At 49.8% G+C, this 19,656-nt stretch overlaps 46 non-coding genes across 46 annotated transcripts; all 46 read left to right on the top strand.

The window, feature by feature from the left end:
- Window positions 1-175: 175 nt before the first annotated feature.
- TRNAR-ACG (transfer RNA arginine (anticodon ACG)) lies at window positions 176-248 on the top strand. The gene has a single exon. It is a non-coding gene; the product is annotated as a tRNA-Arg (tRNA).
- An 8-nt stretch (window positions 249-256) lies between these two features.
- On the top strand, window positions 257-328 carry TRNAH-GUG (transfer RNA histidin (anticodon GUG)). Its single transcript has one exon. It is a non-coding gene; the product is annotated as a tRNA-His (tRNA).
- Window positions 329-1,033: 705 nt separating this feature from the next.
- TRNAR-ACG (transfer RNA arginine (anticodon ACG)) lies at window positions 1,034-1,106 on the top strand. The gene has a single exon. It is a non-coding gene; the product is annotated as a tRNA-Arg (tRNA).
- An 8-nt stretch (window positions 1,107-1,114) lies between these two features.
- TRNAH-GUG (transfer RNA histidin (anticodon GUG)) lies at window positions 1,115-1,186 on the top strand. Its single transcript has one exon. It is a non-coding gene; the product is annotated as a tRNA-His (tRNA).
- Window positions 1,187-1,893: 707 nt separating this feature from the next.
- Window positions 1,894-1,966, top strand: TRNAR-ACG (transfer RNA arginine (anticodon ACG)). Its single transcript has one exon. It is a non-coding gene; the product is annotated as a tRNA-Arg (tRNA).
- An 8-nt stretch (window positions 1,967-1,974) lies between these two features.
- Window positions 1,975-2,046, top strand: TRNAH-GUG (transfer RNA histidin (anticodon GUG)). Its single transcript has one exon. It is a non-coding gene; the product is annotated as a tRNA-His (tRNA).
- A 705-nt stretch (window positions 2,047-2,751) lies between these two features.
- Window positions 2,752-2,824, top strand: TRNAR-ACG (transfer RNA arginine (anticodon ACG)). The gene has a single exon. It is a non-coding gene; the product is annotated as a tRNA-Arg (tRNA).
- An 8-nt stretch (window positions 2,825-2,832) lies between these two features.
- TRNAH-GUG (transfer RNA histidin (anticodon GUG)) lies at window positions 2,833-2,904 on the top strand. The gene has a single exon. It is a non-coding gene; the product is annotated as a tRNA-His (tRNA).
- A 705-nt stretch (window positions 2,905-3,609) lies between these two features.
- On the top strand, window positions 3,610-3,682 carry TRNAR-ACG (transfer RNA arginine (anticodon ACG)). The gene has a single exon. It is a non-coding gene; the product is annotated as a tRNA-Arg (tRNA).
- An 8-nt stretch (window positions 3,683-3,690) lies between these two features.
- TRNAH-GUG (transfer RNA histidin (anticodon GUG)) lies at window positions 3,691-3,762 on the top strand. The gene has a single exon. It is a non-coding gene; the product is annotated as a tRNA-His (tRNA).
- A 705-nt stretch (window positions 3,763-4,467) lies between these two features.
- Window positions 4,468-4,540, top strand: TRNAR-ACG (transfer RNA arginine (anticodon ACG)). The gene has a single exon. It is a non-coding gene; the product is annotated as a tRNA-Arg (tRNA).
- Window positions 4,541-4,548: 8 nt separating this feature from the next.
- Window positions 4,549-4,620, top strand: TRNAH-GUG (transfer RNA histidin (anticodon GUG)). The gene has a single exon. It is a non-coding gene; the product is annotated as a tRNA-His (tRNA).
- Window positions 4,621-5,327: 707 nt separating this feature from the next.
- TRNAR-ACG (transfer RNA arginine (anticodon ACG)) lies at window positions 5,328-5,400 on the top strand. The gene has a single exon. It is a non-coding gene; the product is annotated as a tRNA-Arg (tRNA).
- An 8-nt stretch (window positions 5,401-5,408) lies between these two features.
- On the top strand, window positions 5,409-5,480 carry TRNAH-GUG (transfer RNA histidin (anticodon GUG)). The gene has a single exon. It is a non-coding gene; the product is annotated as a tRNA-His (tRNA).
- A 705-nt stretch (window positions 5,481-6,185) lies between these two features.
- Window positions 6,186-6,258, top strand: TRNAR-ACG (transfer RNA arginine (anticodon ACG)). The gene has a single exon. It is a non-coding gene; the product is annotated as a tRNA-Arg (tRNA).
- Window positions 6,259-6,266: 8 nt separating this feature from the next.
- TRNAH-GUG (transfer RNA histidin (anticodon GUG)) lies at window positions 6,267-6,338 on the top strand. The gene has a single exon. It is a non-coding gene; the product is annotated as a tRNA-His (tRNA).
- A 705-nt stretch (window positions 6,339-7,043) lies between these two features.
- TRNAR-ACG (transfer RNA arginine (anticodon ACG)) lies at window positions 7,044-7,116 on the top strand. The gene has a single exon. It is a non-coding gene; the product is annotated as a tRNA-Arg (tRNA).
- An 8-nt stretch (window positions 7,117-7,124) lies between these two features.
- On the top strand, window positions 7,125-7,196 carry TRNAH-GUG (transfer RNA histidin (anticodon GUG)). The gene has a single exon. It is a non-coding gene; the product is annotated as a tRNA-His (tRNA).
- A 705-nt stretch (window positions 7,197-7,901) lies between these two features.
- On the top strand, window positions 7,902-7,974 carry TRNAR-ACG (transfer RNA arginine (anticodon ACG)). The gene has a single exon. It is a non-coding gene; the product is annotated as a tRNA-Arg (tRNA).
- An 8-nt stretch (window positions 7,975-7,982) lies between these two features.
- Window positions 7,983-8,054, top strand: TRNAH-GUG (transfer RNA histidin (anticodon GUG)). The gene has a single exon. It is a non-coding gene; the product is annotated as a tRNA-His (tRNA).
- Window positions 8,055-8,749: 695 nt separating this feature from the next.
- TRNAR-ACG (transfer RNA arginine (anticodon ACG)) lies at window positions 8,750-8,822 on the top strand. Its single transcript has one exon. It is a non-coding gene; the product is annotated as a tRNA-Arg (tRNA).
- Window positions 8,823-8,830: 8 nt separating this feature from the next.
- On the top strand, window positions 8,831-8,902 carry TRNAH-GUG (transfer RNA histidin (anticodon GUG)). Its single transcript has one exon. It is a non-coding gene; the product is annotated as a tRNA-His (tRNA).
- Window positions 8,903-9,607: 705 nt separating this feature from the next.
- TRNAR-ACG (transfer RNA arginine (anticodon ACG)) lies at window positions 9,608-9,680 on the top strand. The gene has a single exon. It is a non-coding gene; the product is annotated as a tRNA-Arg (tRNA).
- Window positions 9,681-9,688: 8 nt separating this feature from the next.
- Window positions 9,689-9,760, top strand: TRNAH-GUG (transfer RNA histidin (anticodon GUG)). Its single transcript has one exon. It is a non-coding gene; the product is annotated as a tRNA-His (tRNA).
- A 705-nt stretch (window positions 9,761-10,465) lies between these two features.
- TRNAR-ACG (transfer RNA arginine (anticodon ACG)) lies at window positions 10,466-10,538 on the top strand. The gene has a single exon. It is a non-coding gene; the product is annotated as a tRNA-Arg (tRNA).
- Window positions 10,539-10,546: 8 nt separating this feature from the next.
- Window positions 10,547-10,618, top strand: TRNAH-GUG (transfer RNA histidin (anticodon GUG)). The gene has a single exon. It is a non-coding gene; the product is annotated as a tRNA-His (tRNA).
- Window positions 10,619-11,323: 705 nt separating this feature from the next.
- On the top strand, window positions 11,324-11,396 carry TRNAR-ACG (transfer RNA arginine (anticodon ACG)). Its single transcript has one exon. It is a non-coding gene; the product is annotated as a tRNA-Arg (tRNA).
- Window positions 11,397-11,404: 8 nt separating this feature from the next.
- TRNAH-GUG (transfer RNA histidin (anticodon GUG)) lies at window positions 11,405-11,476 on the top strand. The gene has a single exon. It is a non-coding gene; the product is annotated as a tRNA-His (tRNA).
- Window positions 11,477-12,181: 705 nt separating this feature from the next.
- TRNAR-ACG (transfer RNA arginine (anticodon ACG)) lies at window positions 12,182-12,254 on the top strand. Its single transcript has one exon. It is a non-coding gene; the product is annotated as a tRNA-Arg (tRNA).
- Window positions 12,255-12,262: 8 nt separating this feature from the next.
- On the top strand, window positions 12,263-12,334 carry TRNAH-GUG (transfer RNA histidin (anticodon GUG)). The gene has a single exon. It is a non-coding gene; the product is annotated as a tRNA-His (tRNA).
- Window positions 12,335-13,039: 705 nt separating this feature from the next.
- On the top strand, window positions 13,040-13,112 carry TRNAR-ACG (transfer RNA arginine (anticodon ACG)). The gene has a single exon. It is a non-coding gene; the product is annotated as a tRNA-Arg (tRNA).
- Window positions 13,113-13,120: 8 nt separating this feature from the next.
- Window positions 13,121-13,192, top strand: TRNAH-GUG (transfer RNA histidin (anticodon GUG)). Its single transcript has one exon. It is a non-coding gene; the product is annotated as a tRNA-His (tRNA).
- A 705-nt stretch (window positions 13,193-13,897) lies between these two features.
- TRNAR-ACG (transfer RNA arginine (anticodon ACG)) lies at window positions 13,898-13,970 on the top strand. The gene has a single exon. It is a non-coding gene; the product is annotated as a tRNA-Arg (tRNA).
- An 8-nt stretch (window positions 13,971-13,978) lies between these two features.
- Window positions 13,979-14,050, top strand: TRNAH-GUG (transfer RNA histidin (anticodon GUG)). Its single transcript has one exon. It is a non-coding gene; the product is annotated as a tRNA-His (tRNA).
- A 705-nt stretch (window positions 14,051-14,755) lies between these two features.
- On the top strand, window positions 14,756-14,828 carry TRNAR-ACG (transfer RNA arginine (anticodon ACG)). Its single transcript has one exon. It is a non-coding gene; the product is annotated as a tRNA-Arg (tRNA).
- An 8-nt stretch (window positions 14,829-14,836) lies between these two features.
- Window positions 14,837-14,908, top strand: TRNAH-GUG (transfer RNA histidin (anticodon GUG)). The gene has a single exon. It is a non-coding gene; the product is annotated as a tRNA-His (tRNA).
- Window positions 14,909-15,615: 707 nt separating this feature from the next.
- TRNAR-ACG (transfer RNA arginine (anticodon ACG)) lies at window positions 15,616-15,688 on the top strand. The gene has a single exon. It is a non-coding gene; the product is annotated as a tRNA-Arg (tRNA).
- Window positions 15,689-15,696: 8 nt separating this feature from the next.
- TRNAH-GUG (transfer RNA histidin (anticodon GUG)) lies at window positions 15,697-15,768 on the top strand. Its single transcript has one exon. It is a non-coding gene; the product is annotated as a tRNA-His (tRNA).
- A 705-nt stretch (window positions 15,769-16,473) lies between these two features.
- Window positions 16,474-16,546, top strand: TRNAR-ACG (transfer RNA arginine (anticodon ACG)). The gene has a single exon. It is a non-coding gene; the product is annotated as a tRNA-Arg (tRNA).
- An 8-nt stretch (window positions 16,547-16,554) lies between these two features.
- On the top strand, window positions 16,555-16,626 carry TRNAH-GUG (transfer RNA histidin (anticodon GUG)). Its single transcript has one exon. It is a non-coding gene; the product is annotated as a tRNA-His (tRNA).
- Window positions 16,627-17,327: 701 nt separating this feature from the next.
- Window positions 17,328-17,400, top strand: TRNAR-ACG (transfer RNA arginine (anticodon ACG)). Its single transcript has one exon. It is a non-coding gene; the product is annotated as a tRNA-Arg (tRNA).
- An 8-nt stretch (window positions 17,401-17,408) lies between these two features.
- Window positions 17,409-17,480, top strand: TRNAH-GUG (transfer RNA histidin (anticodon GUG)). Its single transcript has one exon. It is a non-coding gene; the product is annotated as a tRNA-His (tRNA).
- Window positions 17,481-18,185: 705 nt separating this feature from the next.
- Window positions 18,186-18,258, top strand: TRNAR-ACG (transfer RNA arginine (anticodon ACG)). Its single transcript has one exon. It is a non-coding gene; the product is annotated as a tRNA-Arg (tRNA).
- Window positions 18,259-18,266: 8 nt separating this feature from the next.
- TRNAH-GUG (transfer RNA histidin (anticodon GUG)) lies at window positions 18,267-18,338 on the top strand. Its single transcript has one exon. It is a non-coding gene; the product is annotated as a tRNA-His (tRNA).
- Window positions 18,339-19,043: 705 nt separating this feature from the next.
- Window positions 19,044-19,116, top strand: TRNAR-ACG (transfer RNA arginine (anticodon ACG)). The gene has a single exon. It is a non-coding gene; the product is annotated as a tRNA-Arg (tRNA).
- Window positions 19,117-19,124: 8 nt separating this feature from the next.
- On the top strand, window positions 19,125-19,196 carry TRNAH-GUG (transfer RNA histidin (anticodon GUG)). Its single transcript has one exon. It is a non-coding gene; the product is annotated as a tRNA-His (tRNA).
- The last annotated feature ends 460 nt before the right edge of the window (window positions 19,197-19,656 follow it).

Consider the following 19,656-nt stretch of genomic DNA (forward strand, 5'->3'; position numbering starts at 1 on the left):
GCAGCCATAAGCAGTGATGTGACAGCAACTGAGAAGGCCTGAGCACTTTCCTTTCCATTAGAAATTCAGCAGAAAGTTAGCCGTTTATCTCTGGAATGGCTGAGATGGTGTCGATTGGCTTCTGCAGCTAGAATGCCCTTTGTGAAGGCTTAGCAAAGAGTCAGGGCCAGGTGCAGGGCCAGTGGCGCAATGGATAACGCGTCTGACTACGGATCAGAAGATTGTAGGTTCGACTCCTACCTGGCTCGTTGACAATGCCGTGATCGTATAGTGGTTAGTACTCTGCGTTGTGGCCGCAGCAACCCCGGTTCGAATCCGGGTCACGGCATCTTTATGCGCTGGATGAAGTGTAATGTCCACAGTCACGCCCATGCCAGTTCGGACCCCTGAAGGTACACAAGGAGCAGGAAGTCTCTCTCTCTCTCTCTCTCTAAGACCGCTTCTTGCAACCAGCACCAACTCTGTGATATAGGATACCTTGATACTATCCTAGCGTCGGTCGATTACAATGTGGCAGGCCGTAGTCAGATCACTAAAGGATTGGTCAACAGGCCAAGGTGTATCCTGCCATGTCATGCTACACCCGCTGTAACACAAACTTGGGGCCATGCGAACTCTACAACAGTGGCCTTTGAAGGTAACAGCAGAGAGTGAAAAGTCTTTCTTTGAAGGCCAGTGGGATGTACATTTTGGACAGCGAGGACCACTGCTTTTCGAGAGGCACGAAAGTAGGCAGCCATCTATGTGGAAGTGAAACAACCGTCCTATAAGGTGGAGGGGTTTCCTTCAACACCACCTGTGGGCCACATAGAATGAGATTGTAACATTATTAGCCTTTGCCATTTTCACAACTATCGAGCAGCCATAAGCAGTGATGTGACAGCAACTGAGAAGGCCTGAGCACTTTCCTTTCCATTAGAAATTCAGCAGAAAGTTAGCCGTTTATCTCTGGAATGGCTGAGATGGTGTCGATTGGCTTCTGCAGCTAGAATGCCCTTTGTGAAGGCTTAGCAAAGAGTCAGGGCCAGGTGCAGGGCCAGTGGCGCAATGGATAACGCGTCTGACTACGGATCAGAAGATTGTAGGTTCGACTCCTACCTGGCTCGTTGACAATGCCGTGATCGTATAGTGGTTAGTACTCTGCGTTGTGGCCGCAGCAACCCCGGTTCGAATCCGGGTCACGGCATCTTTATGCGCTGGATGAAGTGTAATGTCCACAGTCACGCCCATGCCAGTTCGGACCCCTGAAGGTACACAAGGAGCAGGAAGTCTCTCTCTCTCTCTCTCTCTCTAAGACCGCTTCTTGCAACCAGCACCAACTCTGTGATATAGGATACCTTGATACTATCCTAGCGTCGGTCGATTACAATGTGGCAGGCCGTAGTCAGATCACTAAAGGATTGGTCAACAGGCCAAGGTGTATCCTGCCATGTCATGCTACACCCGCTGTAACACAAACTTGGGGCCATGCGAACTCTACAACAGTGGCCTTTGAAGGTAACAGCAGAGAGTGAAAAGTCTTTCTTTGAAGGCCAGTGGGATGTACATTTTGGACAGCGAGGACCACTGCTTTTCGAGAGGCACGAAAGTAGGCAGCCATCTATGTGGAAGTGAAACAACCGTCCTATAAGGTGGAGGGGTTTCCTTCAACACCACCTGTGGGCCACATAGAATGAGATTGTAACATTATTAGCCTTTGCCATTTTCACAACTATCGAGCAGCCATAAGCAGTGATGTGACAGCAACTGAGAAGGCCTGAGCACTTTCCTTTCCATTAGAAATTCAGCAGAAAGTTAGCCGTTTATCTCTGGAATGGCTGAGATGGTGTCGATTGGCTTCTGCAGCTAGAATGCCCTTTGTGAAGGCTTAGCAAAGAGTCAGGGCCAGGTGCAGGGCCAGTGGCGCAATGGATAACGCGTCTGACTACGGATCAGAAGATTGTAGGTTCGACTCCTACCTGGCTCGTTGACAATGCCGTGATCGTATAGTGGTTAGTACTCTGCGTTGTGGCCGCAGCAACCCCGGTTCGAATCCGGGTCACGGCATCTTTATGCGCTGGATGAAGTGTAATGTCCACAGTCACGCCCATGCCAGTTCGGACCCCTGAAGGTACACAAGGAGCAGGAAGTCTCTCTCTCTCTCTCTCTCTAAGACCGCTTCTTGCAACCAGCACCAACTCTGTGATATAGGATACCTTGATACTATCCTAGCGTCGGTCGATTACAATGTGGCAGGCCGTAGTCAGATCACTAAAGGATTGGTCAACAGGCCAAGGTGTATCCTGCCATGTCATGCTACACCCGCTGTAACACAAACTTGGGGCCATGCGAACTCTACAACAGTGGCCTTTGAAGGTAACAGCAGAGAGTGAAAAGTCTTTCTTTGAAGGCCAGTGGGATGTACATTTTGGACAGCGAGGACCACTGCTTTTCGAGAGGCACGAAAGTAGGCAGCCATCTATGTGGAAGTGAAACAACCGTCCTATAAGGTGGAGGGGTTTCCTTCAACACCACCTGTGGGCCACATAGAATGAGATTGTAACATTATTAGCCTTTGCCATTTTCACAACTATCGAGCAGCCATAAGCAGTGATGTGACAGCAACTGAGAAGGCCTGAGCACTTTCCTTTCCATTAGAAATTCAGCAGAAAGTTAGCCGTTTATCTCTGGAATGGCTGAGATGGTGTCGATTGGCTTCTGCAGCTAGAATGCCCTTTGTGAAGGCTTAGCAAAGAGTCAGGGCCAGGTGCAGGGCCAGTGGCGCAATGGATAACGCGTCTGACTACGGATCAGAAGATTGTAGGTTCGACTCCTACCTGGCTCGTTGACAATGCCGTGATCGTATAGTGGTTAGTACTCTGCGTTGTGGCCGCAGCAACCCCGGTTCGAATCCGGGTCACGGCATCTTTATGCGCTGGATGAAGTGTAATGTCCACAGTCACGCCCATGCCAGTTCGGACCCCTGAAGGTACACAAGGAGCAGGAAGTCTCTCTCTCTCTCTCTCTCTAAGACCGCTTCTTGCAACCAGCACCAACTCTGTGATATAGGATACCTTGATACTATCCTAGCGTCGGTCGATTACAATGTGGCAGGCCGTAGTCAGATCACTAAAGGATTGGTCAACAGGCCAAGGTGTATCCTGCCATGTCATGCTACACCCGCTGTAACACAAACTTGGGGCCATGCGAACTCTACAACAGTGGCCTTTGAAGGTAACAGCAGAGAGTGAAAAGTCTTTCTTTGAAGGCCAGTGGGATGTACATTTTGGACAGCGAGGACCACTGCTTTTCGAGAGGCACGAAAGTAGGCAGCCATCTATGTGGAAGTGAAACAACCGTCCTATAAGGTGGAGGGGTTTCCTTCAACACCACCTGTGGGCCACATAGAATGAGATTGTAACATTATTAGCCTTTGCCATTTTCACAACTATCGAGCAGCCATAAGCAGTGATGTGACAGCAACTGAGAAGGCCTGAGCACTTTCCTTTCCATTAGAAATTCAGCAGAAAGTTAGCCGTTTATCTCTGGAATGGCTGAGATGGTGTCGATTGGCTTCTGCAGCTAGAATGCCCTTTGTGAAGGCTTAGCAAAGAGTCAGGGCCAGGTGCAGGGCCAGTGGCGCAATGGATAACGCGTCTGACTACGGATCAGAAGATTGTAGGTTCGACTCCTACCTGGCTCGTTGACAATGCCGTGATCGTATAGTGGTTAGTACTCTGCGTTGTGGCCGCAGCAACCCCGGTTCGAATCCGGGTCACGGCATCTTTATGCGCTGGATGAAGTGTAATGTCCACAGTCACGCCCATGCCAGTTCGGACCCCTGAAGGTACACAAGGAGCAGGAAGTCTCTCTCTCTCTCTCTCTCTAAGACCGCTTCTTGCAACCAGCACCAACTCTGTGATATAGGATACCTTGATACTATCCTAGCGTCGGTCGATTACAATGTGGCAGGCCGTAGTCAGATCACTAAAGGATTGGTCAACAGGCCAAGGTGTATCCTGCCATGTCATGCTACACCCGCTGTAACACAAACTTGGGGCCATGCGAACTCTACAACAGTGGCCTTTGAAGGTAACAGCAGAGAGTGAAAAGTCTTTCTTTGAAGGCCAGTGGGATGTACATTTTGGACAGCGAGGACCACTGCTTTTCGAGAGGCACGAAAGTAGGCAGCCATCTATGTGGAAGTGAAACAACCGTCCTATAAGGTGGAGGGGTTTCCTTCAACACCACCTGTGGGCCACATAGAATGAGATTGTAACATTATTAGCCTTTGCCATTTTCACAACTATCGAGCAGCCATAAGCAGTGATGTGACAGCAACTGAGAAGGCCTGAGCACTTTCCTTTCCATTAGAAATTCAGCAGAAAGTTAGCCGTTTATCTCTGGAATGGCTGAGATGGTGTCGATTGGCTTCTGCAGCTAGAATGCCCTTTGTGAAGGCTTAGCAAAGAGTCAGGGCCAGGTGCAGGGCCAGTGGCGCAATGGATAACGCGTCTGACTACGGATCAGAAGATTGTAGGTTCGACTCCTACCTGGCTCGTTGACAATGCCGTGATCGTATAGTGGTTAGTACTCTGCGTTGTGGCCGCAGCAACCCCGGTTCGAATCCGGGTCACGGCATCTTTATGCGCTGGATGAAGTGTAATGTCCACAGTCACGCCCATGCCAGTTCGGACCCCTGAAGGTACACAAGGAGCAGGAAGTCTCTCTCTCTCTCTCTCTCTCTAAGACCGCTTCTTGCAACCAGCACCAACTCTGTGATATAGGATACCTTGATACTATCCTAGCGTCGGTCGATTACAATGTGGCAGGCCGTAGTCAGATCACTAAAGGATTGGTCAACAGGCCAAGGTGTATCCTGCCATGTCATGCTACACCCGCTGTAACACAAACTTGGGGCCATGCGAACTCTACAACAGTGGCCTTTGAAGGTAACAGCAGAGAGTGAAAAGTCTTTCTTTGAAGGCCAGTGGGATGTACATTTTGGACAGCGAGGACCACTGCTTTTCGAGAGGCACGAAAGTAGGCAGCCATCTATGTGGAAGTGAAACAACCGTCCTATAAGGTGGAGGGGTTTCCTTCAACACCACCTGTGGGCCACATAGAATGAGATTGTAACATTATTAGCCTTTGCCATTTTCACAACTATCGAGCAGCCATAAGCAGTGATGTGACAGCAACTGAGAAGGCCTGAGCACTTTCCTTTCCATTAGAAATTCAGCAGAAAGTTAGCCGTTTATCTCTGGAATGGCTGAGATGGTGTCGATTGGCTTCTGCAGCTAGAATGCCCTTTGTGAAGGCTTAGCAAAGAGTCAGGGCCAGGTGCAGGGCCAGTGGCGCAATGGATAACGCGTCTGACTACGGATCAGAAGATTGTAGGTTCGACTCCTACCTGGCTCGTTGACAATGCCGTGATCGTATAGTGGTTAGTACTCTGCGTTGTGGCCGCAGCAACCCCGGTTCGAATCCGGGTCACGGCATCTTTATGCGCTGGATGAAGTGTAATGTCCACAGTCACGCCCATGCCAGTTCGGACCCCTGAAGGTACACAAGGAGCAGGAAGTCTCTCTCTCTCTCTCTCTCTAAGACCGCTTCTTGCAACCAGCACCAACTCTGTGATATAGGATACCTTGATACTATCCTAGCGTCGGTCGATTACAATGTGGCAGGCCGTAGTCAGATCACTAAAGGATTGGTCAACAGGCCAAGGTGTATCCTGCCATGTCATGCTACACCCGCTGTAACACAAACTTGGGGCCATGCGAACTCTACAACAGTGGCCTTTGAAGGTAACAGCAGAGAGTGAAAAGTCTTTCTTTGAAGGCCAGTGGGATGTACATTTTGGACAGCGAGGACCACTGCTTTTCGAGAGGCACGAAAGTAGGCAGCCATCTATGTGGAAGTGAAACAACCGTCCTATAAGGTGGAGGGGTTTCCTTCAACACCACCTGTGGGCCACATAGAATGAGATTGTAACATTATTAGCCTTTGCCATTTTCACAACTATCGAGCAGCCATAAGCAGTGATGTGACAGCAACTGAGAAGGCCTGAGCACTTTCCTTTCCATTAGAAATTCAGCAGAAAGTTAGCCGTTTATCTCTGGAATGGCTGAGATGGTGTCGATTGGCTTCTGCAGCTAGAATGCCCTTTGTGAAGGCTTAGCAAAGAGTCAGGGCCAGGTGCAGGGCCAGTGGCGCAATGGATAACGCGTCTGACTACGGATCAGAAGATTGTAGGTTCGACTCCTACCTGGCTCGTTGACAATGCCGTGATCGTATAGTGGTTAGTACTCTGCGTTGTGGCCGCAGCAACCCCGGTTCGAATCCGGGTCACGGCATCTTTATGCGCTGGATGAAGTGTAATGTCCACAGTCACGCCCATGCCAGTTCGGACCCCTGAAGGTACACAAGGAGCAGGAAGTCTCTCTCTCTCTCTCTCTCTAAGACCGCTTCTTGCAACCAGCACCAACTCTGTGATATAGGATACCTTGATACTATCCTAGCGTCGGTCGATTACAATGTGGCAGGCCGTAGTCAGATCACTAAAGGATTGGTCAACAGGCCAAGGTGTATCCTGCCATGTCATGCTACACCCGCTGTAACACAAACTTGGGGCCATGCGAACTCTACAACAGTGGCCTTTGAAGGTAACAGCAGAGAGTGAAAAGTCTTTCTTTGAAGGCCAGTGGGATGTACATTTTGGACAGCGAGGACCACTGCTTTTCGAGAGGCACGAAAGTAGGCAGCCATCTATGTGGAAGTGAAACAACCGTCCTATAAGGTGGAGGGGTTTCCTTCAACACCACCTGTGGGCCACATAGAATGAGATTGTAACATTATTAGCCTTTGCCATTTTCACAACTATCGAGCAGCCATAAGCAGTGATGTGACAGCAACTGAGAAGGCCTGAGCACTTTCCTTTCCATTAGAAATTCAGCAGAAAGTTAGCCGTTTATCTCTGGAATGGCTGAGATGGTGTCGATTGGCTTCTGCAGCTAGAATGCCCTTTGTGAAGGCTTAGCAAAGAGTCAGGGCCAGGTGCAGGGCCAGTGGCGCAATGGATAACGCGTCTGACTACGGATCAGAAGATTGTAGGTTCGACTCCTACCTGGCTCGTTGACAATGCCGTGATCGTATAGTGGTTAGTACTCTGCGTTGTGGCCGCAGCAACCCCGGTTCGAATCCGGGTCACGGCATCTTTATGCGCTGGATGAAGTGTAATGTCCACAGTCACGCCCATGCCAGTTCGGACCCCTGAAGGTACACAAGGAGCAGGAAGTCTCTCTCTCTCTCTCTCTCTAAGACCGCTTCTTGCAACCAGCACCAACTCTGTGATATAGGATACCTTGATACTATCCTAGCGTCGGTCGATTACAATGTGGCAGGCCGTAGTCAGATCACTAAAGGATTGGTCAACAGGCCAAGGTGTATCCTGCCATGTCATGCTACACCCGCTGTAACACAAACTTGGGGCCATGCGAACTCTACAACAGTGGCCTTTGAAGGTAACAGCAGAGAGTGAAAAGTCTTTCTTTGAAGGCCAGTGGGATGTACATTTTGGACAGCGAGGACCACTGCTTTTCGAGAGGCACGAAAGTAGGCAGCCATCTATGTGGAAGTGAAACAACCGTCCTATAAGGTGGAGGGGTTTCCTTCAACACCACCTGTGGGCCACATAGAATGAGATTGTAACATTATTAGCCTTTGCCATTTTCACAACTATCGAGCAGCCATAAGCAGTGATGTGACAGCAACTGAGAAGGCCTGAGCACTTTCCTTTCCATTAGAAATTCAGCAGAAAGTTAGCCGTTTATCTCTGGAATGGCTGAGATGGTGTCGATTGGCTTCTGCAGCTAGAATGCCCTTTGTGAAGGCTTAGCAAAGAGTCAGGGCCAGGTGCAGGGCCAGTGGCGCAATGGATAACGCGTCTGACTACGGATCAGAAGATTGTAGGTTCGACTCCTACCTGGCTCGTTGACAATGCCGTGATCGTATAGTGGTTAGTACTCTGCGTTGTGGCCGCAGCAACCCCGGTTCGAATCCGGGTCACGGCATCTTTATGCGCTGGATGAAGTGTAATGTCCACAGTCACGCCCATGCCAGTTCGGACCCCTGAAGGTACACAAGGAGCAGGAAGTCTCTCTCTCTAAGACCGCTTCTTGCAACCAGCACCAACTCTGTGATATAGGATACCTTGATACTATCCTAGCGTCGGTCGATTACAATGTGGCAGGCCGTAGTCAGATCACTAAAGGATTGGTCAACAGGCCAAGGTGTATCCTGCCATGTCATGCTACACCCGCTGTAACACAAACTTGGGGCCATGCGAACTCTACAACAGTGGCCTTTGAAGGTAACAGCAGAGAGTGAAAAGTCTTTCTTTGAAGGCCAGTGGGATGTACATTTTGGACAGCGAGGACCACTGCTTTTCGAGAGGCACGAAAGTAGGCAGCCATCTATGTGGAAGTGAAACAACCGTCCTATAAGGTGGAGGGGTTTCCTTCAACACCACCTGTGGGCCACATAGAATGAGATTGTAACATTATTAGCCTTTGCCATTTTCACAACTATCGAGCAGCCATAAGCAGTGATGTGACAGCAACTGAGAAGGCCTGAGCACTTTCCTTTCCATTAGAAATTCAGCAGAAAGTTAGCCGTTTATCTCTGGAATGGCTGAGATGGTGTCGATTGGCTTCTGCAGCTAGAATGCCCTTTGTGAAGGCTTAGCAAAGAGTCAGGGCCAGGTGCAGGGCCAGTGGCGCAATGGATAACGCGTCTGACTACGGATCAGAAGATTGTAGGTTCGACTCCTACCTGGCTCGTTGACAATGCCGTGATCGTATAGTGGTTAGTACTCTGCGTTGTGGCCGCAGCAACCCCGGTTCGAATCCGGGTCACGGCATCTTTATGCGCTGGATGAAGTGTAATGTCCACAGTCACGCCCATGCCAGTTCGGACCCCTGAAGGTACACAAGGAGCAGGAAGTCTCTCTCTCTCTCTCTCTCTAAGACCGCTTCTTGCAACCAGCACCAACTCTGTGATATAGGATACCTTGATACTATCCTAGCGTCGGTCGATTACAATGTGGCAGGCCGTAGTCAGATCACTAAAGGATTGGTCAACAGGCCAAGGTGTATCCTGCCATGTCATGCTACACCCGCTGTAACACAAACTTGGGGCCATGCGAACTCTACAACAGTGGCCTTTGAAGGTAACAGCAGAGAGTGAAAAGTCTTTCTTTGAAGGCCAGTGGGATGTACATTTTGGACAGCGAGGACCACTGCTTTTCGAGAGGCACGAAAGTAGGCAGCCATCTATGTGGAAGTGAAACAACCGTCCTATAAGGTGGAGGGGTTTCCTTCAACACCACCTGTGGGCCACATAGAATGAGATTGTAACATTATTAGCCTTTGCCATTTTCACAACTATCGAGCAGCCATAAGCAGTGATGTGACAGCAACTGAGAAGGCCTGAGCACTTTCCTTTCCATTAGAAATTCAGCAGAAAGTTAGCCGTTTATCTCTGGAATGGCTGAGATGGTGTCGATTGGCTTCTGCAGCTAGAATGCCCTTTGTGAAGGCTTAGCAAAGAGTCAGGGCCAGGTGCAGGGCCAGTGGCGCAATGGATAACGCGTCTGACTACGGATCAGAAGATTGTAGGTTCGACTCCTACCTGGCTCGTTGACAATGCCGTGATCGTATAGTGGTTAGTACTCTGCGTTGTGGCCGCAGCAACCCCGGTTCGAATCCGGGTCACGGCATCTTTATGCGCTGGATGAAGTGTAATGTCCACAGTCACGCCCATGCCAGTTCGGACCCCTGAAGGTACACAAGGAGCAGGAAGTCTCTCTCTCTCTCTCTCTCTAAGACCGCTTCTTGCAACCAGCACCAACTCTGTGATATAGGATACCTTGATACTATCCTAGCGTCGGTCGATTACAATGTGGCAGGCCGTAGTCAGATCACTAAAGGATTGGTCAACAGGCCAAGGTGTATCCTGCCATGTCATGCTACACCCGCTGTAACACAAACTTGGGGCCATGCGAACTCTACAACAGTGGCCTTTGAAGGTAACAGCAGAGAGTGAAAAGTCTTTCTTTGAAGGCCAGTGGGATGTACATTTTGGACAGCGAGGACCACTGCTTTTCGAGAGGCACGAAAGTAGGCAGCCATCTATGTGGAAGTGAAACAACCGTCCTATAAGGTGGAGGGGTTTCCTTCAACACCACCTGTGGGCCACATAGAATGAGATTGTAACATTATTAGCCTTTGCCATTTTCACAACTATCGAGCAGCCATAAGCAGTGATGTGACAGCAACTGAGAAGGCCTGAGCACTTTCCTTTCCATTAGAAATTCAGCAGAAAGTTAGCCGTTTATCTCTGGAATGGCTGAGATGGTGTCGATTGGCTTCTGCAGCTAGAATGCCCTTTGTGAAGGCTTAGCAAAGAGTCAGGGCCAGGTGCAGGGCCAGTGGCGCAATGGATAACGCGTCTGACTACGGATCAGAAGATTGTAGGTTCGACTCCTACCTGGCTCGTTGACAATGCCGTGATCGTATAGTGGTTAGTACTCTGCGTTGTGGCCGCAGCAACCCCGGTTCGAATCCGGGTCACGGCATCTTTATGCGCTGGATGAAGTGTAATGTCCACAGTCACGCCCATGCCAGTTCGGACCCCTGAAGGTACACAAGGAGCAGGAAGTCTCTCTCTCTCTCTCTCTCTAAGACCGCTTCTTGCAACCAGCACCAACTCTGTGATATAGGATACCTTGATACTATCCTAGCGTCGGTCGATTACAATGTGGCAGGCCGTAGTCAGATCACTAAAGGATTGGTCAACAGGCCAAGGTGTATCCTGCCATGTCATGCTACACCCGCTGTAACACAAACTTGGGGCCATGCGAACTCTACAACAGTGGCCTTTGAAGGTAACAGCAGAGAGTGAAAAGTCTTTCTTTGAAGGCCAGTGGGATGTACATTTTGGACAGCGAGGACCACTGCTTTTCGAGAGGCACGAAAGTAGGCAGCCATCTATGTGGAAGTGAAACAACCGTCCTATAAGGTGGAGGGGTTTCCTTCAACACCACCTGTGGGCCACATAGAATGAGATTGTAACATTATTAGCCTTTGCCATTTTCACAACTATCGAGCAGCCATAAGCAGTGATGTGACAGCAACTGAGAAGGCCTGAGCACTTTCCTTTCCATTAGAAATTCAGCAGAAAGTTAGCCGTTTATCTCTGGAATGGCTGAGATGGTGTCGATTGGCTTCTGCAGCTAGAATGCCCTTTGTGAAGGCTTAGCAAAGAGTCAGGGCCAGGTGCAGGGCCAGTGGCGCAATGGATAACGCGTCTGACTACGGATCAGAAGATTGTAGGTTCGACTCCTACCTGGCTCGTTGACAATGCCGTGATCGTATAGTGGTTAGTACTCTGCGTTGTGGCCGCAGCAACCCCGGTTCGAATCCGGGTCACGGCATCTTTATGCGCTGGATGAAGTGTAATGTCCACAGTCACGCCCATGCCAGTTCGGACCCCTGAAGGTACACAAGGAGCAGGAAGTCTCTCTCTCTCTCTCTCTCTAAGACCGCTTCTTGCAACCAGCACCAACTCTGTGATATAGGATACCTTGATACTATCCTAGCGTCGGTCGATTACAATGTGGCAGGCCGTAGTCAGATCACTAAAGGATTGGTCAACAGGCCAAGGTGTATCCTGCCATGTCATGCTACACCCGCTGTAACACAAACTTGGGGCCATGCGAACTCTACAACAGTGGCCTTTGAAGGTAACAGCAGAGAGTGAAAAGTCTTTCTTTGAAGGCCAGTGGGATGTACATTTTGGACAGCGAGGACCACTGCTTTTCGAGAGGCACGAAAGTAGGCAGCCATCTATGTGGAAGTGAAACAACCGTCCTATAAGGTGGAGGGGTTTCCTTCAACACCACCTGTGGGCCACATAGAATGAGATTGTAACATTATTAGCCTTTGCCATTTTCACAACTATCGAGCAGCCATAAGCAGTGATGTGACAGCAACTGAGAAGGCCTGAGCACTTTCCTTTCCATTAGAAATTCAGCAGAAAGTTAGCCGTTTATCTCTGGAATGGCTGAGATGGTGTCGATTGGCTTCTGCAGCTAGAATGCCCTTTGTGAAGGCTTAGCAAAGAGTCAGGGCCAGGTGCAGGGCCAGTGGCGCAATGGATAACGCGTCTGACTACGGATCAGAAGATTGTAGGTTCGACTCCTACCTGGCTCGTTGACAATGCCGTGATCGTATAGTGGTTAGTACTCTGCGTTGTGGCCGCAGCAACCCCGGTTCGAATCCGGGTCACGGCATCTTTATGCGCTGGATGAAGTGTAATGTCCACAGTCACGCCCATGCCAGTTCGGACCCCTGAAGGTACACAAGGAGCAGGAAGTCTCTCTCTCTCTCTCTCTCTAAGACCGCTTCTTGCAACCAGCACCAACTCTGTGATATAGGATACCTTGATACTATCCTAGCGTCGGTCGATTACAATGTGGCAGGCCGTAGTCAGATCACTAAAGGATTGGTCAACAGGCCAAGGTGTATCCTGCCATGTCATGCTACACCCGCTGTAACACAAACTTGGGGCCATGCGAACTCTACAACAGTGGCCTTTGAAGGTAACAGCAGAGAGTGAAAAGTCTTTCTTTGAAGGCCAGTGGGATGTACATTTTGGACAGCGAGGACCACTGCTTTTCGAGAGGCACGAAAGTAGGCAGCCATCTATGTGGAAGTGAAACAACCGTCCTATAAGGTGGAGGGGTTTCCTTCAACACCACCTGTGGGCCACATAGAATGAGATTGTAACATTATTAGCCTTTGCCATTTTCACAACTATCGAGCAGCCATAAGCAGTGATGTGACAGCAACTGAGAAGGCCTGAGCACTTTCCTTTCCATTAGAAATTCAGCAGAAAGTTAGCCGTTTATCTCTGGAATGGCTGAGATGGTGTCGATTGGCTTCTGCAGCTAGAATGCCCTTTGTGAAGGCTTAGCAAAGAGTCAGGGCCAGGTGCAGGGCCAGTGGCGCAATGGATAACGCGTCTGACTACGGATCAGAAGATTGTAGGTTCGACTCCTACCTGGCTCGTTGACAATGCCGTGATCGTATAGTGGTTAGTACTCTGCGTTGTGGCCGCAGCAACCCCGGTTCGAATCCGGGTCACGGCATCTTTATGCGCTGGATGAAGTGTAATGTCCACAGTCACGCCCATGCCAGTTCGGACCCCTGAAGGTACACAAGGAGCAGGAAGTCTCTCTCTCTCTCTCTCTCTAAGACCGCTTCTTGCAACCAGCACCAACTCTGTGATATAGGATACCTTGATACTATCCTAGCGTCGGTCGATTACAATGTGGCAGGCCGTAGTCAGATCACTAAAGGATTGGTCAACAGGCCAAGGTGTATCCTGCCATGTCATGCTACACCCGCTGTAACACAAACTTGGGGCCATGCGAACTCTACAACAGTGGCCTTTGAAGGTAACAGCAGAGAGTGAAAAGTCTTTCTTTGAAGGCCAGTGGGATGTACATTTTGGACAGCGAGGACCACTGCTTTTCGAGAGGCACGAAAGTAGGCAGCCATCTATGTGGAAGTGAAACAACCGTCCTATAAGGTGGAGGGGTTTCCTTCAACACCACCTGTGGGCCACATAGAATGAGATTGTAACATTATTAGCCTTTGCCATTTTCACAACTATCGAGCAGCCATAAGCAGTGATGTGACAGCAACTGAGAAGGCCTGAGCACTTTCCTTTCCATTAGAAATTCAGCAGAAAGTTAGCCGTTTATCTCTGGAATGGCTGAGATGGTGTCGATTGGCTTCTGCAGCTAGAATGCCCTTTGTGAAGGCTTAGCAAAGAGTCAGGGCCAGGTGCAGGGCCAGTGGCGCAATGGATAACGCGTCTGACTACGGATCAGAAGATTGTAGGTTCGACTCCTACCTGGCTCGTTGACAATGCCGTGATCGTATAGTGGTTAGTACTCTGCGTTGTGGCCGCAGCAACCCCGGTTCGAATCCGGGTCACGGCATCTTTATGCGCTGGATGAAGTGTAATGTCCACAGTCACGCCCATGCCAGTTCGGACCCCTGAAGGTACACAAGGAGCAGGAAGTCTCTCTCTCTCTCTCTCTCTAAGACCGCTTCTTGCAACCAGCACCAACTCTGTGATATAGGATACCTTGATACTATCCTAGCGTCGGTCGATTACAATGTGGCAGGCCGTAGTCAGATCACTAAAGGATTGGTCAACAGGCCAAGGTGTATCCTGCCATGTCATGCTACACCCGCTGTAACACAAACTTGGGGCCATGCGAACTCTACAACAGTGGCCTTTGAAGGTAACAGCAGAGAGTGAAAAGTCTTTCTTTGAAGGCCAGTGGGATGTACATTTTGGACAGCGAGGACCACTGCTTTTCGAGAGGCACGAAAGTAGGCAGCCATCTATGTGGAAGTGAAACAACCGTCCTATAAGGTGGAGGGGTTTCCTTCAACACCACCTGTGGGCCACATAGAATGAGATTGTAACATTATTAGCCTTTGCCATTTTCACAACTATCGAGCAGCCATAAGCAGTGATGTGACAGCAACTGAGAAGGCCTGAGCACTTTCCTTTCCATTAGAAATTCAGCAGAAAGTTAGCCGTTTATCTCTGGAATGGCTGAGATGGTGTCGATTGGCTTCTGCAGCTAGAATGCCCTTTGTGAAGGCTTAGCAAAGAGTCAGGGCCAGGTGCAGGGCCAGTGGCGCAATGGATAACGCGTCTGACTACGGATCAGAAGATTGTAGGTTCGACTCCTACCTGGCTCGTTGACAATGCCGTGATCGTATAGTGGTTAGTACTCTGCGTTGTGGCCGCAGCAACCCCGGTTCGAATCCGGGTCACGGCATCTTTATGCGCTGGATGAAGTGTAATGTCCACAGTCACGCCCATGCCAGTTCGGACCCCTGAAGGTACACAAGGAGCAGGAAGTCTCTCTCTCTCTCTCTCTCTCTAAGACCGCTTCTTGCAACCAGCACCAACTCTGTGATATAGGATACCTTGATACTATCCTAGCGTCGGTCGATTACAATGTGGCAGGCCGTAGTCAGATCACTAAAGGATTGGTCAACAGGCCAAGGTGTATCCTGCCATGTCATGCTACACCCGCTGTAACACAAACTTGGGGCCATGCGAACTCTACAACAGTGGCCTTTGAAGGTAACAGCAGAGAGTGAAAAGTCTTTCTTTGAAGGCCAGTGGGATGTACATTTTGGACAGCGAGGACCACTGCTTTTCGAGAGGCACGAAAGTAGGCAGCCATCTATGTGGAAGTGAAACAACCGTCCTATAAGGTGGAGGGGTTTCCTTCAACACCACCTGTGGGCCACATAGAATGAGATTGTAACATTATTAGCCTTTGCCATTTTCACAACTATCGAGCAGCCATAAGCAGTGATGTGACAGCAACTGAGAAGGCCTGAGCACTTTCCTTTCCATTAGAAATTCAGCAGAAAGTTAGCCGTTTATCTCTGGAATGGCTGAGATGGTGTCGATTGGCTTCTGCAGCTAGAATGCCCTTTGTGAAGGCTTAGCAAAGAGTCAGGGCCAGGTGCAGGGCCAGTGGCGCAATGGATAACGCGTCTGACTACGGATCAGAAGATTGTAGGTTCGACTCCTACCTGGCTCGTTGACAATGCCGTGATCGTATAGTGGTTAGTACTCTGCGTTGTGGCCGCAGCAACCCCGGTTCGAATCCGGGTCACGGCATCTTTATGCGCTGGATGAAGTGTAATGTCCACAGTCACGCCCATGCCAGTTCGGACCCCTGAAGGTACACAAGGAGCAGGAAGTCTCTCTCTCTCTCTCTCTCTAAGACCGCTTCTTGCAACCAGCACCAACTCTGTGATATAGGATACCTTGATACTATCCTAGCGTCGGTCGATTACAATGTGGCAGGCCGTAGTCAGATCACTAAAGGATTGGTCAACAGGCCAAGGTGTATCCTGCCATGTCATGCTACACCCGCTGTAACACAAACTTGGGGCCATGCGAACTCTACAACAGTGGCCTTTGAAGGTAACAGCAGAGAGTGAAAAGTCTTTCTTTGAAGGCCAGTGGGATGTACATTTTGGACAGCGAGGACCACTGCTTTTCGAGAGGCACGAAAGTAGGCAGCCATCTATGTGGAAGTGAAACAACCGTCCTATAAGGTGGAGGGGTTTCCTTCAACACCACCTGTGGGCCACATAGAATGAGATTGTAACATTATTAGCCTTTGCCATTTTCACAACTATCGAGCAGCCATAAGCAGTGATGTGACAGCAACTGAGAAGGCCTGAGCACTTTCCTTTCCATTAGAAATTCAGCAGAAAGTTAGCCGTTTATCTCTGGAATGGCTGAGATGGTGTCGATTGGCTTCTGCAGCTAGAATGCCCTTTGTGAAGGCTTAGCAAAGAGTCAGGGCCAGGTGCAGGGCCAGTGGCGCAATGGATAACGCGTCTGACTACGGATCAGAAGATTGTAGGTTCGACTCCTACCTGGCTCGTTGACAATGCCGTGATCGTATAGTGGTTAGTACTCTGCGTTGTGGCCGCAGCAACCCCGGTTCGAATCCGGGTCACGGCATCTTTATGCGCTGGATGAAGTGTAATGTCCACAGTCACGCCCATGCCAGTTCGGACCCCTGAAGGTACACAAGGAGCAGGAAGTCTCTCTCTCTCTCTCTAAGACCGCTTCTTGCAACCAGCACCAACTCTGTGATATAGGATACCTTGATACTATCCTAGCGTCGGTCGATTACAATGTGGCAGGCCGTAGTCAGATCACTAAAGGATTGGTCAACAGGCCAAGGTGTATCCTGCCATGTCATGCTACACCCGCTGTAACACAAACTTGGGGCCATGCGAACTCTACAACAGTGGCCTTTGAAGGTAACAGCAGAGAGTGAAAAGTCTTTCTTTGAAGGCCAGTGGGATGTACATTTTGGACAGCGAGGACCACTGCTTTTCGAGAGGCACGAAAGTAGGCAGCCATCTATGTGGAAGTGAAACAACCGTCCTATAAGGTGGAGGGGTTTCCTTCAACACCACCTGTGGGCCACATAGAATGAGATTGTAACATTATTAGCCTTTGCCATTTTCACAACTATCGAGCAGCCATAAGCAGTGATGTGACAGCAACTGAGAAGGCCTGAGCACTTTCCTTTCCATTAGAAATTCAGCAGAAAGTTAGCCGTTTATCTCTGGAATGGCTGAGATGGTGTCGATTGGCTTCTGCAGCTAGAATGCCCTTTGTGAAGGCTTAGCAAAGAGTCAGGGCCAGGTGCAGGGCCAGTGGCGCAATGGATAACGCGTCTGACTACGGATCAGAAGATTGTAGGTTCGACTCCTACCTGGCTCGTTGACAATGCCGTGATCGTATAGTGGTTAGTACTCTGCGTTGTGGCCGCAGCAACCCCGGTTCGAATCCGGGTCACGGCATCTTTATGCGCTGGATGAAGTGTAATGTCCACAGTCACGCCCATGCCAGTTCGGACCCCTGAAGGTACACAAGGAGCAGGAAGTCTCTCTCTCTCTCTCTCTCTAAGACCGCTTCTTGCAACCAGCACCAACTCTGTGATATAGGATACCTTGATACTATCCTAGCGTCGGTCGATTACAATGTGGCAGGCCGTAGTCAGATCACTAAAGGATTGGTCAACAGGCCAAGGTGTATCCTGCCATGTCATGCTACACCCGCTGTAACACAAACTTGGGGCCATGCGAACTCTACAACAGTGGCCTTTGAAGGTAACAGCAGAGAGTGAAAAGTCTTTCTTTGAAGGCCAGTGGGATGTACATTTTGGACAGCGAGGACCACTGCTTTTCGAGAGGCACGAAAGTAGGCAGCCATCTATGTGGAAGTGAAACAACCGTCCTATAAGGTGGAGGGGTTTCCTTCAACACCACCTGTGGGCCACATAGAATGAGATTGTAACATTATTAGCCTTTGCCATTTTCACAACTATCGAGCAGCCATAAGCAGTGATGTGACAGCAACTGAGAAGGCCTGAGCACTTTCCTTTCCATTAGAAATTCAGCAGAAAGTTAGCCGTTTATCTCTGGAATGGCTGAGATGGTGTCGATTGGCTTCTGCAGCTAGAATGCCCTTTGTGAAGGCTTAGCAAAGAGTCAGGGCCAGGTGCAGGGCCAGTGGCGCAATGGATAACGCGTCTGACTACGGATCAGAAGATTGTAGGTTCGACTCCTACCTGGCTCGTTGACAATGCCGTGATCGTATAGTGGTTAGTACTCTGCGTTGTGGCCGCAGCAACCCCGGTTCGAATCCGGGTCACGGCATCTTTATGCGCTGGATGAAGTGTAATGTCCACAGTCACGCCCATGCCAGTTCGGACCCCTGAAGGTACACAAGGAGCAGGAAGTCTCTCTCTCTCTCTCTCTCTAAGACCGCTTCTTGCAACCAGCACCAACTCTGTGATATAGGATACCTTGATACTATCCTAGCGTCGGTCGATTACAATGTGGCAGGCCGTAGTCAGATCACTAAAGGATTGGTCAACAGGCCAAGGTGTATCCTGCCATGTCATGCTACACCCGCTGTAACACAAACTTGGGGCCATGCGAACTCTACAACAGTGGCCTTTGAAGGTAACAGCAGAGAGTGAAAAGTCTTTCTTTGAAGGCCAGTGGGATGTACATTTTGGACAGCGAGGACCACTGCTTTTCGAGAGGCACGAAAGTAGGCAGCCATCTATGTGGAAGTGAAACAACCGTCCTATAAGGTGGAGGGGTTTCCTTCAACACCACCTGTGGGCCACATAGAATGAGATTGTAACATTATTAGCCTTTGCCATTTTCACAACTATCGAGCAGCCATAAGCAGTGATGTGACAGCAACTGAGAAGGCCTGAGCACTTTCCTTTCCATTAGAAATTCAGCAGAAAGTTAGCCGTTTATCTCTGGAATGGCTGAGATGGTGTCGATTGGCTTCTGCAGCTAGAATGCCCTTTGTGAAGGCTTAGCAAAGAGTCAGGGCCAGGTGCAGGGCCAGTGGCGCAATGGATAACGCGTCTGACTACGGATCAGAAGATTGTAGGTTCGACTCCTACCTGGCTCGTTGACAATGCCGTGATCGTATAGTGGTTAGTACTCTGCGTTGTGGCCGCAGCAACCCCGGTTCGAATCCGGGTCACGGCATCTTTATGCGCTGGATGAAGTGTAATGTCCACAGTCACGCCCATGCCAGTTCGGACCCCTGAAGGTACACAAGGAGCAGGAAGTCTCTCTCTCTCTCTCTCTCTAAGACCGCTTCTTGCAACCAGCACCAACTCTGTGATATAGGATACCTTGATACTATCCTAGCGTCGGTCGATTACAATGTGGCAGGCCGTAATCAGATCACTAAAGGATTGGTCAACAGGCCAAGGTGTATCCTGCCATGTCATGCTACACCCGCTGTAACACAAACTTGGGGCCATGCGAACTCTACAACAGTGGCCTTTGAAGGTAACAGCAGAGAGTGAAAAGTCTTTCTTTGAAGGCCAGTGGGATGTACATTTTGGACAGCGAGGACCACTGCTTTTCGAGAGGCACGAAAGTAGGCAGCCATCTATGTGGAAGTGAAACAACCGTCCTATAAGGTGGAGGGGTTTCCTTC

The sequence above is a fragment of the Lithobates pipiens genome, unplaced genomic scaffold (genome assembly GCF_037356315.1).
Source record: "Lithobates pipiens isolate NorthernLeopardFrog02 unplaced genomic scaffold, aLitPip1_a1.2 Scaffold_8, whole genome shotgun sequence".
NCBI lineage: Eukaryota > Metazoa > Chordata > Amphibia > Anura > Ranidae > Lithobates > Lithobates pipiens.